We start from the raw sequence: 15,963 nt of genomic DNA, 5'->3' as shown, positions 1-15,963 counted from the left end.
CCGACTGCTGCGTCCGACGCTGGGGCTGTGCTCCCAGGGGCTCCCTCGGATTCCCCGCCACCCACGGCGACGACCTCGGCCGGGAACCCCATGTTGGGCGGGTCCGCCGGTGACACGGCCGTCCACTCACGCGTCGGGCTGCTCCGGGACGCGGTGTCCCGGTACACGAGTGGTCGTCATCACCAGCATCATTGGCGACACTCACCGGTGTCATCCACCGTCTTCACTCGGCCTCGGCGGAGCCATCCTGGACAGTGGGGTCATGAATCTCCCGCCGGTGGTGAGTCCCTTGGCGTTCCCTCCTCACGTCACCCACCGACCACCGTTATAATTGGCGACAGCACCATTAGACGTACTCACTATCCCGGCTGCGTCACCCGCTGTTTTCCCGGAGCGAAAGTCATGGACATAGTTAACATCCTGCCGGGTGTTCTTGACTCTCTGCCATCATCCATAACCCGGCTCATCGTTCACGTTGGGACAAACGAGACAATACGCCGACAGTCTGAGCAGACGAAGAGAGACTTTCACGCCCTCTTTGCCTTGTTAAGAACCTGCGGTCTGTCGGTCTGGGTGAGTGGCATTTTGCGGGCATTGTCTCGCGGAGTCGAGCGCTTCAGCCGCCTTTTAAGCTTGAATACGTGGCTCCTACGCACTTGTGGCCACCTTGACTTTGCTTTTATTGACAATTTTAACCTATTCTGGAATCGCCCGTCTTTTTACCAGCCGGATGGTGTTCATCCGAACTCTCTTGGTAGCAAGATTTTAGCCGCTAACATCCACCATGTCGTAACCAATTCCACTCCCAGCTGACTCTTGTTTACCAGTCATATTTCTTCTTCTACTCATAAACGCTGCAATGACAATGTCACTACCATCACTTACAGGCCAATACCAGCTGCTCACAGTACCACCACCCTCACTAGCTCCCCCTGCAGGCCCTCATTATCATTACCACTATCGGACAACTTTCCCATTGAAACCATCACCGGCAGACGCTTCCCTTGCACACACAAACAACGTGGTTTTAACAGTGGTAATCTAGTATATGTTAATACTGCTCATTCGTACCACCATGAGCGCACGTCCAGCACAATAATTAATCTGGCCGTGCTGAACGTGCGCTCCCTTTTAAACAAAACTTTTATCATAAACGACCTGATTTTAGACAATAATTTACATGGTATACTTTTGTCTGAGACATGGCTTGGTACAGATGCTCCAGTTGCTCTCAACGAGGCTTGCCCACCGAATTTTAACTTTTTATTTTCTACAAGGGATGGCAAAAGAGGAGGCGGGACTGCATCAATTTTTATTAATACTCTTTTATCAAAGGAGATCATTTTTAGCAGATATTTATCGTTTGAACACCATGCCTTTGTTTTTAGCAGTCCCCCTATTCTCTGCATTACCGTTTATAGACCTCCCCATCATTCCACTTCTTTTATTACAGAATTTTCAGAATTCTTATCCATTTTATATTCCAGTTATAACAGGATATTAATAACTGGCGATTTTAATATACACATGGACAACATCTCGGACCCACTATCCAGAGATTTTTCAAACCTTTTAAACTGCTTGGATTTTAAACAGCACGTCTTGCAGCCAACTCACAACAGAGGACACACCCTGGATTTGGTTATAACCTATGGCTTGTCTGCTGGTGTGTCCTCTGTTGTTGACTTGGCAGTGTCAGACCACTACTGTGTCTATTTTAACATCGCCAGTTTTAACCATCTAGCAGTCCCGGTCAGAACAGTGAAGAAACGCTGCCTATCTTCTGAGGTGGCTGCAAATTTTATCGAGATCTTAAAAAGCACTCCTGCTGACATTTTACCTGCACCCTGTGATCTTATTGTTGACAATTTTAACCTACATCTTAAATCATCATTAGATTCAGTAGCTCCACTATTAATTAAAACAACAAAAACAAAGACTGTACCCCCGTGGAGAAACAATGCTATCAAAATATCAAAGAGAAAATGCAGGAGTGCAGAGAGGAGGTGGAGAAAAAGTAAACTTACAGTACACTATGAAATTTGATGCGAACAACTGAAATCCTACAATAAAACAGTAAAACTGGCAAGATCTTCCTATTTCTCAAACCTCATTACAGTCAATAAAAACAACCCCAGGGTTCTCTTCTCCACCTTTGAACTTTTAACTAGTTCTGATTTTAATAAGTCCCCACAGAGACCAACAGACGCTCTCTGTGAGGACTTTGCAGACCACTTCAGAAGTAAAATCGATGACATAAGATCCAGTCTTTTAGCCCGTCAAAACACAAGTTTTAATAAACCCGGACAATCATATTTACTTGAGGAAACACTGGAAAGTTTTGCCCTGGTTGATGCAAGGACACTTGTTCGAGTTTTCTCCCAGGTAAACCCAACAACCTGCCTTTTGGATCCAATTCCCACATTTCTTTTTAAGACATTTTATGGATTTTTTGAAGAACAAATTTGAAATATAGTCAATTGCTCTCTTCAGACGGGCGCCTTCCCCGCTGCCTTTAAAACGGCGGTGGTGAAGCCCCTTCTGAAGAAGAGCAGTTCTGACCCGAGCGTTTTTAATAATTACAGACCCGTATCCAACTTACCGTTTTTAAGTAAGATTTTAGAAAAACTGTTTTTCATCCAGTTGAATCATTTTTTAAATACAAATAATATTTTGGAGAAATATCAATCTGGTTTTAGGATGAACCACAGTACGGAGACTGCTCTTTTAAGGATTTTAAATGATATTAGGTGCACTGCAGACGTGAGAAAACTCACAGTCTTGGTGCTACTGGATCCAAGCGCTGCTTTTGATACAGTAGATCACCAAATTTTATTAAATAGACTTAAAAATCTAGTGGGCATCTCTGGTACTGTTTTGACTGGTTTTATTCCTATCTCACAGACCGATATTTCTTTGTAAGTATGGATACTTGTTCCTCCAAAACCCATGAAATTAAATGTGGGGTTCCTCAAGGTTCGATTTTAGGCCCCCTACTTTTTAATCTTTATATGCTTCCCCTCGGGGATGTCATCAGGGGACACGGCATCAGCTTTCACAGCTATGCTGATGACACGCAGCTGTATATTGCCGTGTCTCCTGATGACACAGGACCCATTGATACCCTTTTAAATTGCATTTTAGATATCTAGTCATGGATGGCAGATAATTTCCTACAGCTCAATCAGGACAAGACTGAGGTTTTAGTTATCGGTCCCGAAGGTCAGAGAGAGAAGCTTTTACCAAAACTACACATTTTTAATCCCTCACATTGTGTGAAGAACCTTGGCGTCATTTTTGACTCTGAGCTCAGTTTTATTCCTCATATTAAAAATGTAACCAAGATTGGTTTTTATCACCTTAAGAATATCGCCAGAGTCCGCCCGTTTCTCTCTCAGGCTAACACGGAAGTGCTGATGCATGCTTTTATTTCCTGTCGTTTAGATTACTGTAATGCCCTGCTCTCTGGCCTCCCGCATTTCACCACTGCATCTACTGCAGAATTCAGCCGCTCGGGTGCTGACGAGAACCAGAAGGCGGGAGCACATTATGCCAGTTCTGAAATTGCTGCATTGGCTCCCCGTGTGTTTCATGATCGATTTTAAAGTACTTTTACTAGTTTATAAATGTGTTAATGGTCTTGGGCCATCTTATTTATCTGATTTGCTTTTATCATACCAGCCCTCGCGGATCCTGAGGTCCTCTGGCGCCGGCCTTTTATTTATTCCAAGGGTGAGGACCAAAATGCATGGCGAGGCTGCATTCAGCCGTTTTGGTCCTCACCTTTGGAATAGCCTGCCAGAGGACGTCAGGTCTGCAGAGACTGTTGATATTTTTAAGAGGAAGCTCAAGACACACCTTTTTAGTTTGGCTTTCAACAACTTTTAAATAATTGATCTTTTCTTTTGATTGAAGATAATTCTATGTTTTGCTTAGAATGTTTTAAAGCACTTTGAGTTGCATTTTTATGTATGAAAAGTGCTATATAAATAAAATGTGATTGATTGATTGATTGAGGACCAAAATGCATGGCGAGGCTGCATTCAGCCATTTTGGTCCTCACCTTTGGAATTGCCTGCCAGAGGACGTCAGGTCTGCATAGACTGTTGATATTTTTAAGAGGAAGCTCAAGACACACCTTTTTAGTTTGGCTTTTAACAACTTTTAAATAATTTATCTTTTCTTTTGATTGAAGATTATTTTTATATTATCTTACTGATTTTAGTTCTTAGACTATACTACTATTCTGTCTTATAGTTTTGTTACTCTCTGCTGTTGTCAGCTTTTAGCTCCAGTGTTCCCTCATGGGGGGGGCCTCCGCGTTGGGGGAGGGGTGGCTACCCTTCCCACGGGAGCTGTCATTGCAGGGACTCCTTGGGTCCGGGTGGCCGGCGGCCTCTACACTTTGTGTGGGGTCCGCCTGTCTAATCCGGGCTGGGGGTCTCTGTGGTGGTGGCGCCCCTGTGGCCGTGGGCTGTCATTCCCCTCAGCAGGGATAAGATCCCCTTGGGTACCCTTTCCTCATGGTTTCTCTGTGCCTTGTCATGTCTTTTTAACACATTTTATCAGGTTGTGCACTTTGTGTGGATGTGTGTGAGTGAGTGCTGATGTACTAGCCTTGGGTTTGTTGGGAGAGAGGGCGTGAACGGATCTTTTTATGTTTTGCTTTGGATGTTTTACAGCACTTTGATTTGCATTTTTATGTACGAAAAGTGCTATATAAATAAAATGTGATTGATTGATTGATTGATATAATTCGTGAGGAGCTTAATCCTATAACAAATTGTCCTATTCAAGATGTGAAAAAGCCTGAAGCGGTAGGAGGAGGCTGGAGACCAGTAATTAACTTTAAAGCTCTTAACCGCAGGACGGTAGCTAATCGAGCGAGTCTCATAAACCTCCAAGCGTCCTTGAAAACGTTAAGAGTGAGAAAATACAAATCATGTATTGACCTTGCCAATGGATTTTTCTCATTGAGGCTTGCCAAATCATCGCAAGGGAAGACTGCATTTACACATAAAGGGAAGGCATACGTATGGCAGCGATTGCCACAGGGATACAAGAATTCCCAGAACGTATTTCAATCAGCCGTTTTGCAGATCTTGGATGGATTACCAGTCACAGTTTACATCGACGATGTGTTCAGTGACACAGAAGAGGAACATTTGGAACTTTACAAGCCATGACTGAATGAGTTTCTAAAGCAGGACTGAAGCTTAATCTGAAAATGTGGCACCTTGCTAGGTTCCAAGTGGACTACTTTGGACTCCTAAGTGTCAGAGGACCTGGGATTGTCGGAAGGATATCGGCAAAAGATTGAACAAATATTGCCCCGACTTCAGAGAATGGCCTGCAGAGGATACTTGGGCTATGTAATTATGTTCGAGATCATGTTCCCATTACAGAGATATGCAAGACACCTCTATGGCCGTCTACGTAAGAACCCAGAAGGAAATAAATCCAAAAATTGTCAGAAGATCAACAAAACTTAAAGAATTAAAAATGGGAGTGAGAGATGCAGTAAGACTAGAACCAAGAAGTTACACTACGAAATTGGTCGCTGAAGTCTTGGGGATAATGCGATGGTAGCCCCTTAGTAACGAGGGAGCTGGCTTGGTGACCCTGTGGACTTACACCCTGAGCAGTGTGGAGAAAAAGATTCCTCAGGAAGAACGGGAGTTAGCACTACTCGCCAAGTATTGGGGACCTTTGAAAGACTTAGCTCAGGTTCAAGGCATCAAGGTCAGAGCCAAGTTCATCGCTACTTATGAAAGACCACCATTGAGAGCACGAAGGCAACCAATGTGAGATGGGGAAGATGGGAAGACATCTTACTTGACCCTGACTTGGAAATAGGAGCAGAAAAGTCCTCTTCGAAGAAATAAGTGACACAAGAAAAGACAGAAGAGCTAGAGAAACTGTATGAATGGATTCTCTATACTGACGGATCAACCAAAGGTGGAGACCAGTCTGCGCACTGGGGTTTCATCCTTAAGCAAGATGGAGAAGAATGATGCCGTCGCAAGGGCAAAACTCCTGGCAGTGCCCAAGCGGGAGAAGCCATGGCGGAGTTGGAAGGACTGTTGGAAGTTATAGCACGACACGTGGGACGCGCAAGGATTATAAAGGACAGTCAATAATGGGCACAAGCTCTCAAGGAAGACCTAGCCATTTGGGAAGAAAATGGCTACAAGGGAGCGAAAGGCAAACCAGTTGCCCACAGTGAGCTGTGGAAAAAGATAGCCGAGTTAAGGCTGAATTTGAAAATTGATGTTTTCCACCAGAGAGCCCACACCAAGGAGGGGGACCACTGAAGAGGTAATGATGAAGTTGATCGATACGTCCAAGAAAGAAGAATCGTAGTTGTATGATCAGACGTGTGGGACACTACCCCCGGAGGAAGACAAGTGGTCCCAGATGAGCTTGTGAGGTAGCCACGGGCGTACATGAAGCGCTAGGCCACGGAGGCGCCTTGCCTACAAAGAAGGAGCTGGAAAGACTGGAAGTTTGGATCCCTGAGAAGAAAATCCTTGCCGTCATATGGGACTGTGAACAGTGCAACGCAGAACACAGAGGACAGCGAGCAGACGGATTGACTATCAAGAGCACTTTTCCGTGGGGATTAGTGTGTATGGACGTAGCTGGCCCCATGGGAGTGTATGGCGCAAAAGGTGAGAAGTGCCTTATTGTGCTTGCAGATTCGATGTCAGGACATTTTGGGCTGAGAGCAGTACAAAGAGCCAATGCTAATAATAGTGTGCTTAAAACATTACAGGAAGGCTGCCTGTGGCTCGGAAAACCGAAAGAACTGAGAACAGACAATGGAACTCATTTTAAAAATGCTGTGGTGGACAGATGGTGTCAAAAATGGGGAATAAGAGTTTATTCACCACCATATACCCCTCAAGCCAACAGCATTGCTGAGAAGACCATTGGCCCAGTCAAAAATTGGCTAGGGAAGAATGCTAATGGGAAAGAGTGTAGAACAAAGTTGGTCAAGGACTTGAATGGGAGGAGTAGAACAGATAGACCTTCCCCCTCAGAGGAACTGAATCAACGCCTCTTTGCTGAACCAGAGATAGGAAGGACTCAAGATATCAAGAGCCCTCAGAAGTTGTTGTTGTTGACATGGTGCGGTCAAGACGTGGCGCTGGTAATGGCGACACGCAGCAGCAGTGTGTGAGAACGTATGTACGAATGGTCTGTTTTATTTTGTTTAAAGTCACTACTAACTCATATTAAGGGTTGTCGTCATTAAGGCAACAATGGCCTACCTTCTGCTTTTCCTCACTTGGACACTTCTATGTTGCCACTTTTCGAGGGGACTCTGTGTGTACCCTGAGTCCCTTCAGTATGGCCGAGAGTTCCTCCTGCTACTCCGGGACTCCACCATGGGCGCTGTGGACGCGTCGGCGTTCCCTGCTGAGATCGTTCAGCATGATCATTCCGAAGAAAATGAGAGGGGTGACGCCAGACCGATGGCAGCAAGGAAGAAGGGCAGACGTGGCGGTGTGCGGCAGAGGATTAAGAGGCAGGTCCATCGGAGGATTCCCCTTCCTACCATCATTCTTGCCAATCCACAGTCGCTCCGAAACAAGATCGACCAGCTACAGGCAAATGTTAGCTACCTCTCGGAATACAGGAATGCCTGTCTTATTGCCGTGACGGAGACTTGGCTCAAACAACATGATCCACAATCGGATCTGGACGTTGATGGCTTTGGTGAACCACTGTGTCTTGACAGAGACCCAACCGTGACGAATAAATCACTGGGCAGTGGACTTTGTTTATTCATTAATAAACAATACTGCAAGACTGCTATGATTAAGGAATCATTGTGCACTTCAGACATAGAGATTTTATCTGTTTCCTTGCGCCCTTTTTATTTACAAAGAGTTTCCCCAAATTTTTATTACTCTCGTCTATATCCACCCGAGGGCAAATGTTGACATCGCAACTTGTGGCGACGGTACACATGTTGCAGAACATTGCACTGGACGCACCCAAGTCCTTGTGTCAAGCTCCTCTCGGCACGTCCGACCACAAAGTTGTTTATTTGGTTCGCACGTACAAATCGGTCCTGAAGGAAACGAAGCCGCAGCGTCGGCTTGTTCCGGTTTGGTCAGCGGAGACGACCCAGCGCCTCCAGTACTGCTTCCACTGTACAGGCCGGGGTCTTGTTTTTAGATACTTGCCCTAATTTGTATATTCTGACTGAGACAGTGACGGATTATATATCCTTTTGTGAGGATTTACATATTCCAAGGAAATAAATAATTATCTTTCCAAACAATAAGCCGTGGGTGTCTAACTCCTTAAAAAATATTATTAATCAGAGGAACATTAGTTTTAATCAAGGAGACATCACCAACAGTAGGGAGCTGCAGAAGCAGGTAAAAAAGAATTAAAACTTCCCAAATTAAGATATAAGGAAAAAGTGCAAACCATGATGAGCACGGGTATTGCACGCCCTGCATGGGAGGGAGTTAATTCTATGATGGGAATGCGGTACAAACAGCACCCCATTTCATTTGCTGGCAAGTCAAACCTTGAAGTTGCAAATTATTTGAATATTTTTTATAATCGTTTTAATATCCATGATTTTGGTGGAGAATTGTCAATATATAGAGACATCCCCCCCACAAGTGTCAGGGATACACTCCATCCATATTAACAGCGAATTCGTTTTTAAACATTTTAGGGGAGTGAAAGAAAGGAAAAGTCCTAGTCCAGACAATATTAGTGGTCATCTTTAGAGAAACTCTGCAGATCCACTGGCTGGAATTTTTTCCTCCATTTTTCAAAAGTCTCTTCATCTTCACAAAGTCCCTCGCCTCTGGAAGGACTCAATCATTGTTCCGGTGCCAAAGACTCTAAGACCCAAATCTCTTCATGACTACAGACCTGTAGCTCCTACTTCCCTGGTCATGAAGATCTTCGAATAAAAACAGCAAAAATGAGATTATGAATTTCATACAGGACAAATTGCATCCTTTCCAATTCGCCTATAGGGCTGTGTTACGACCCTTCCTCGAGATGGCAAGGAGGAGGGGTCTAACATAGGTGTGAGAGTTGGAAGGGGTAAATGAAAAGTGCACTAACAAAAAAAACTGGCCAGTATAACACCACACTAAACTAAACTACAACAACAAAGAAACTGGGTGATCACCCCGAACAACTACTGCCCTAGTGCACACACGAATGAATAATGACTGAGGAATGACCGGTCGAATTCATGGCGAAAACAAATGGTTAGTGTGGCTACCGAAAAGGATAAATGAAGGCTATTGCGAATTTGGTGCACTACAAAAACGACAGTGGTTACAAACACAAAATACCAGGGACTGACTGCATCACCCACACCAGCTCCAGGGACTGACTGCATCACCCACAGCCAGCCCCGAACACCAGCAACCCAGTCCCTCTTAAATTGGTGCCACACCTGAAACAAATTAAATAATTTGGTTACTCTCCCCTGCTCTGATTGGAAGGCTAAATTGGTGACGAAGACCACCAATCAGGGCAGAGCAGGGGAGAGCACCCACGCACACAACTTAAAACGGCCACGACACAACGTGGGCCGTAACACCCCCCCACTTAAAATATAAACCAACACAAAAAAACCAAAATGGTTTGTACCAACAAAAACAAGCCCAAAAACACCAAACAACACCAAAAGAACAAAAACAAAACCTAGACTCCAGGGGCTTGCCGGGCTCCAGACGTGCAGCCTTCACCAGAGAATCCACTCCGCCCGGGATTCGCCCCCAAAAATAACATACTAAAATATAAAAGTGCCGCACGATGGAATGGCCACCCAAAGCAGCCAAGCTGGACACCATCTACACAAAAAAAAAAACCACACAAAAAAAACCACAAAACCACACACAAAACAAAACAACCCCCACCAACCCTCACACTCTCCATGGCTAGTTTTTCTGATCCCGGACGAGCCCCCATTATGTTACGACCCTTCCTCGAGATGGCAAGGAGGAGGGGTCTAACATAGGTGTGAGAGTTGGAAGGGGTAAACGAAAAGTGCACCAACAAAAAAAAACTGGCCAGTATATCACCATGCTAAACTAAACTACAACAACAAAGAAATTGGGTGATCACCCCGAACACCAACTGCCCTAGCGCACACACGAATGAATAATGGCTGAGGAATGACCGGTCAAATTTATGGCGTAAACGAATGGTTAGTGCGGCTACCAAAAAGGATGAATGAAGGCTATTGCAAATTTGGTGCACTAAAAAAGAGACAGTGGTTACAAACACAAAATACCAGGGACTGACTCCATCACCCACAGCCATCCCCAGGGACTGACTGCATCACCCACACCAGCTGCAGGGACTGACTGCATCACCCACAGCCAGCCCCAAACACCAGGAACCCAGTCCCTCTTAAACTGGTGCCACACCTGAAACAAATTAACTAATTTGGTTACTCTGCCCTGCTCTCCCCTGATTGGTGGCCTTCATCACCAATTTAGCCATCCAATCAGAGCAGGGGAGAGTACCCACACACAGAACTTAAAACGGTCACGACACAACGTGGGCCGTAACAGGCTGGTAGGGGTGTTGAGGATGTTGTGTGTACCCTCTTGAACACTGTGCAAGGCCATCTGGACGGAGTGAGGAATTTTCCAAGATTACTTTTTATTGATTTTTCCTCAGCTTTTAATTGTATACAACCACACATTTTAGCAGACCGTCTCACCAGCACCCACAATGTTGACCATTGGCTAATTTGCTGGTTGATGGGCATTTTAACAGATAGACCTACGAAAGTGAGAGTAAATGTTTTATCAGACGTTCTTTTATCTTCTACTGGATCCCCACAAGGATGTGTTCGTCACCGCTTTTATTTGTTTTATATACAAATGAGTGTCAGAGTCATCAAAGGGATAGATTCATCATCAATTTTGCAGACCATTCTGTAATTGTGTCACTTTTAAACGATGATGACGTTGATCATGGTGCTGTTCTTAACACTTTTAGCGATTGGTGCGATCATTCCTTTATAAAAATCAATGTTTATAAAACAAAGGAGATGGTCATTGATTTTAGACGGAAGTCTTCCCCTCTCCACCCTGTCCTTATTCATTGACAGCCCGTGCAGGTAGTGGAAAAATACAAATATTTAGGGATAACTCTGGATACCAGGCTAAGTTTTGATTCACATATCGATTTGGTTTGTGCCCATCAGCGAATGCACTTTTATAGGAAGCTGAGGTTTTAGTGTTGATCCTGTTTTCATGAAAATGTTTTATTCTTGTTTTATTGAGTCAGTTTTAACATTTACTTTTATATGCTGGTTTGGATCCCTGACTTGTAAAAACAAAAAGTGCTTGCAACATATCGTTAAGGTATGGAGTCGGAGGCCTGACTCTCCAAGAACTTTCCTCGCTCTACCGAGCAAGAGTAGCAGCAAAGGCCCGTTCCATCATCGCAGACGGCCGTCACCCTCTGTCTGCTGAATATAAACTGTTGCAATCAGAGCGCAGGTACCATATGCCCATGTGCAGGACAAACAGGTTTAAGAACTCATTCATACCGGTTTCCATTGCTCTTTTAAATAAGACGGCATAACATTGTATTCTTTGTATGTGGTTGTGTGTGAGTGGATTGTTGTTGATGTGTCCTTGAGTTGACTGCTGGCTGCAAAGCAAATTGCCCCTCGGGGAAATTAAAGTTTACCTTGACCTTGACCTTGAAGGACAAGTGTCCATTCACAGTTGGACAACGAGTGTGATCAAGTCACGCGAGTCGAAGAGGCCTACGGATGGCGAGTCGCCCAGCGATCAAGCAGTGAAAGCCAAATACGACTACCCTGACATCATTGAAGAAGTTTTAGACTGGAATACAGTGCGACGCAAAGGACTTCGAATGGAATCAAAGCCAGAAGGTCATTTTGCCTTTTGGAGAATGCGTGGAGGGGATTTATAGCCCATAAAGTGGAGAGTTTCCGTTGGAACCATGCCACCATAGGCTGGTTGTCTGCGGAATGGATGACGGAATAACAACAGGATGGATCGGATCTAGTTTGGACTGGATGAAGAGATCATCACAGGAAACGTTTCTGAACCCTAACGTCATAGGTCCAGCCAAGGTACTGTAGGCCTATGTATGTGAGATTTGTAGAATAAGATTTCTACCAAGAGTGAAGATTTATGCGCAGTGGGATTTGAACCCAACAAGAGGAAAGAAAGCAAAAGTAGCGTGTAGTTGCATGTGGGACGGTGATATGTTGCTGCATTGCAACTACTGTTGGGAGAAAGTCTTGAGGGAATGCTGATACGAAGCGGAGAGGCCTACGGATGGCAAGTAACTAATGCTGTGCATGTGACAACCATGCTGAAGGCAGAGAGCTGGGGTCCAGATCATGACCATGACTATTCCTCTCAAGCATCGGGATCAGGCAGACCCTGGGCTTTTATACTGAGTAACATATTGGTTGGAGAAGATTCCTTTGATTACACTACCAGTGGCTCCACAAGATGTCTCATCGCATTTACAATTATCACACTGCAAGATGATTAGATGATTCCACTAAGAAGTTGGAATACAAAGCCAAAGACACTATATACTGAGGCTGTATATAGTGTTACGCAGGCCCAAACGACATCGGAACAGAAGAGGAACATTGCGTCGAAATTAGAGTTATGATGGCTATGATACCCTACGAAGGATTGTATTCCCTGGGAAAAGAAGGGTTGCCAAAATCAAGGAAACCATCAGCGAGAGTAAATAGCCTAAGCAGACAAGGGGGGAAAGAAAAATTCCTGGCACTGGCCGAAGTGGCCAGGGTAGATTTAGAAGGGTTAAAAGTAAGGAGCCCAGGTTCTTATTAGAAAAAGAAGGGGAAGAAGCACAAGTGAGGGCTCCATCCCCTATCCCTAGTTGCAGCAACAATGCAACTAGCTAAACCTAGGGCAAAAAGAAAATTGTTTGACGAACCTGAAGTTCGCCAAACTACAATGCAGCTTGTTCAGCGCAAACTTAGTTGTCCCTATTTGGGATGTAATGGAGAGGGTCATGTTCTTCCATACCTAAAAACTCTAAAAACTACGCTGAGCGAATGCCCTAAGTACCACAGTGAATGGCCGGCAATAAACGAACGACCAAAAAAAGCGGATGATGAAGCAGCTGAATTAGTGACAGACTCAGCATTAGATTTGTCAGTGAAATGTTTAACAGTACGTGAGAGGAATCCTATGATGACTTGAATGCTGGAGCACGACGAAACAGAGGAAGACTCCGCCCCAGAAGAGAGAGAGAGAGAGAGAGGAGTCTTTTGACAGAGAGTTACAAATAAGCGAGGGTTGTGAGGAGGAGGATTCAGTGTGAGAAGAAAGAGGGAAGACAGCAGAGTTCCAGGGGTGGTTGAATGCTTGTCACGCCTGGTTCCCAAAGTTTGGAGTAAAGAAAACCGACAAGGATATTAAAAAAGAACTTAATCGCTTTTGAAATAGACGACCAGCACTTGGACCAGAACCCTCCACCTCTCAACAAGGACAGGAAAACAGAATCGACCTGAGGACCAAATGGCTGACAAGGTACAGAAATTGACTTAAATTGATATAAGGATGAGTACAATGGAAATAAGAATAGAAGAATTGGAAAAAGGATTGAAAAAAGTGCGCTTAGAAGTCGCCAAGATAGAAGTAAAAGAAAGCATGTTCAACCGAGCAATTATGAGAATGGTCCATGACATACAGCAAAAAAACAAGACCATTCCTAAAGAAGTAGATGAGGACATAAAAAGACTAAAGTATAAGACCTCTTACTTGCAAGAGCAGATGTCAATAATGGAATTTTACAAAATTACAGTATGTGGAGTACAACGCTGCTGCAACCGGAACGGTAGTAACAGTCAAGATAAGCCCCTTTCAGACCAAACAGCCCCTGAACTTTGAGTTCCTGGTAGTTAGGACTTGTGTGTTACACACATAGACAAAACAAGTTCATAGTGTTCCAGCTGCTTTCAGTCCCCTTTCCCCTTAGAGCTGGAACACCTTTGTAATCAGGGACTTCGAAGAAAATAAAAAGAGAAGAGCCGGGCAGAGGATTTTAAGAACTGTAATCGTACACTTCCCTGGGGTTGGACTTCGCCAAATCGAGAGTTCCAGAAGCCCTCCGGGCTATGCCTACTTAGCGGCTTGGGAGCAGCATAACCCCAGGAATCCGAGAGATCATACCTACGCTGCGCAGATGCCATAATACCACAGGATCCTGAGCTGGGTCTTCAAGCACAGATTTTATCGCAACTGTGCATATAATGGACAATTTCCACAAGTGATTTATGATGAACCACCTTGAATCACACTTGCTCGTTTCAACTCCCTAATCAAATCAAATCAAATGTGTTTATATAGCACTTTTCATACAAAAAGAATGCAACTCAAAGTGCTGCCCAGTAAAAATGTCCAAAACACAACATAAAAAGGAAGACCCGCTCACACCCTCCCTCCCAACAAACCCAAAGATATATATCCGCCAGTACATCAGCACTCGCACCTACACACACACACCCCACATATACACACAAAGCACACAACCTGATAACACAACTTTGTTATAAAAAGACATGACAAGGCACAGAGGAACCATATGAGGAAAGGGTACCCAAGGGGGGCTCGTTCACGCTGAGGGGAATGACAGCCAACGGGCCACAGGGAGTGCTGCCATCACAGAGACGCCTGGCCCGGATCAGCTGGGTGGACCCCAAACAAAGTGCAGAGGCCCCCGGCCACCCGGACCCAAGGAGATCCTGCGATGACGGCCCCTGCGGGAAGGGCAGCCACCCCCCCAACGCGGAGGGCCCCCCACGAGGAAACACTGGAGCTAAAAGCTAACAACAACAGTAATATAATTTAAGAACTAAAATCAGTAAAATAGGAGAAGAAGAATCCTCAGTCAAAAGAAAAGATAAATTACTTAAAATTAGTTAAAAGCCAAACTAAAAAGATGTGTCTTGAGCTTCCACTTAAAGATATCAACAGTCTCTGCAGACCTGACGTCCTCTGGCAGACTATTCCAAAGTTGAGGACCAAAATGGCTGAATGCTGCCTCGCCATGCGTTTTGGTCCTCATCCTTGGAATAATTAAAAGGCCGGGGCCAGAGGACCTCAGGATCCGCGAGGGCTGGTATGATAAAAGCAAATCAGATAAATAAGATGGCCGAAGACCATTAAGATATTTATAAACTAATAAAAGTACCTTAAAATAGATCTTGAAACACACAGGGTAGCCAATGCAGCGATTTTAAAACTGGTGTAATGTGCTGCCGCCCTCTGGTTCTCATCAGCACCCGAGCTGCTGAATTCTGTAGTAGTTGTAAAGAAAAGATTCTCTTTTTGGGGAGGCCAGAGAGCAGGGCGTTACAATAATATAAACGACAGGAAATAAAAGCATGCATCAGCACTTCCGTGTAAGCCTGAGAGAGAAACAGGCGGACTCTGGCGATGTTCTTAAGGCGATAGAAACCTATCTTGGTTACATTTTTAATATGAGGAATAAAACTGAGCTCAGTCAAAGATCTTGTAATCTTGTAAAAATCTTGTAATTTTGGTCAAAGTTTCTCTCTCTGACCTTCAGGGCCGATAACTAAAACCTCAGTTTTGTCCTGATTGAGCTGTCGGAAATTCTCTGCCATCCACAACTTAATATCTAAAATGCAATTTAAAAGGGTATCAATGGGTCCTGTTTCATCAGGAGACACGGCAATATACAGCTGTGTGTCATCAGCATAGCTGTGGAAGCTGACGCCGTGTCTCCTGATGACACCCCCAAGGGGAAGCATATAAAGTTTAAAGAGTATTGGGCCTAAAATTGAACCTTGGGGAACCCCACATTTAATTTCATGGGTTCTCGAGGAACAAGTATCCATACTTATAAAGAAAGATCGGTCTGTGAGATAGGAATAAAACCAGTTAAAAACAGTACCAGGGATGCCCACTA

The 15,963-nt window shown here is 44.5% G+C and overlaps 1 protein-coding gene across 2 annotated transcripts in view; it reads right to left on the bottom strand.

Annotated features, from left to right (window-relative positions):
• The window catches only part of syne3 (spectrin repeat containing, nuclear envelope family member 3), a 209,222-nt gene that overhangs the window by 150,550 nt on the left and 42,709 nt on the right, over positions 1-15,963 (bottom strand). The gene's annotated exons all lie outside the window — the stretch shown is intronic.

Source organism: Filicampus tigris, chromosome 13 (genome assembly GCF_054856515.1).
Source record: "Filicampus tigris isolate MCC_2025a chromosome 13, RoL_Ftig_1.0, whole genome shotgun sequence".
NCBI lineage: Eukaryota > Metazoa > Chordata > Actinopteri > Syngnathiformes > Syngnathidae > Filicampus > Filicampus tigris.
This window is presented reverse-complemented; position numbering and strand designations above follow the sequence as displayed.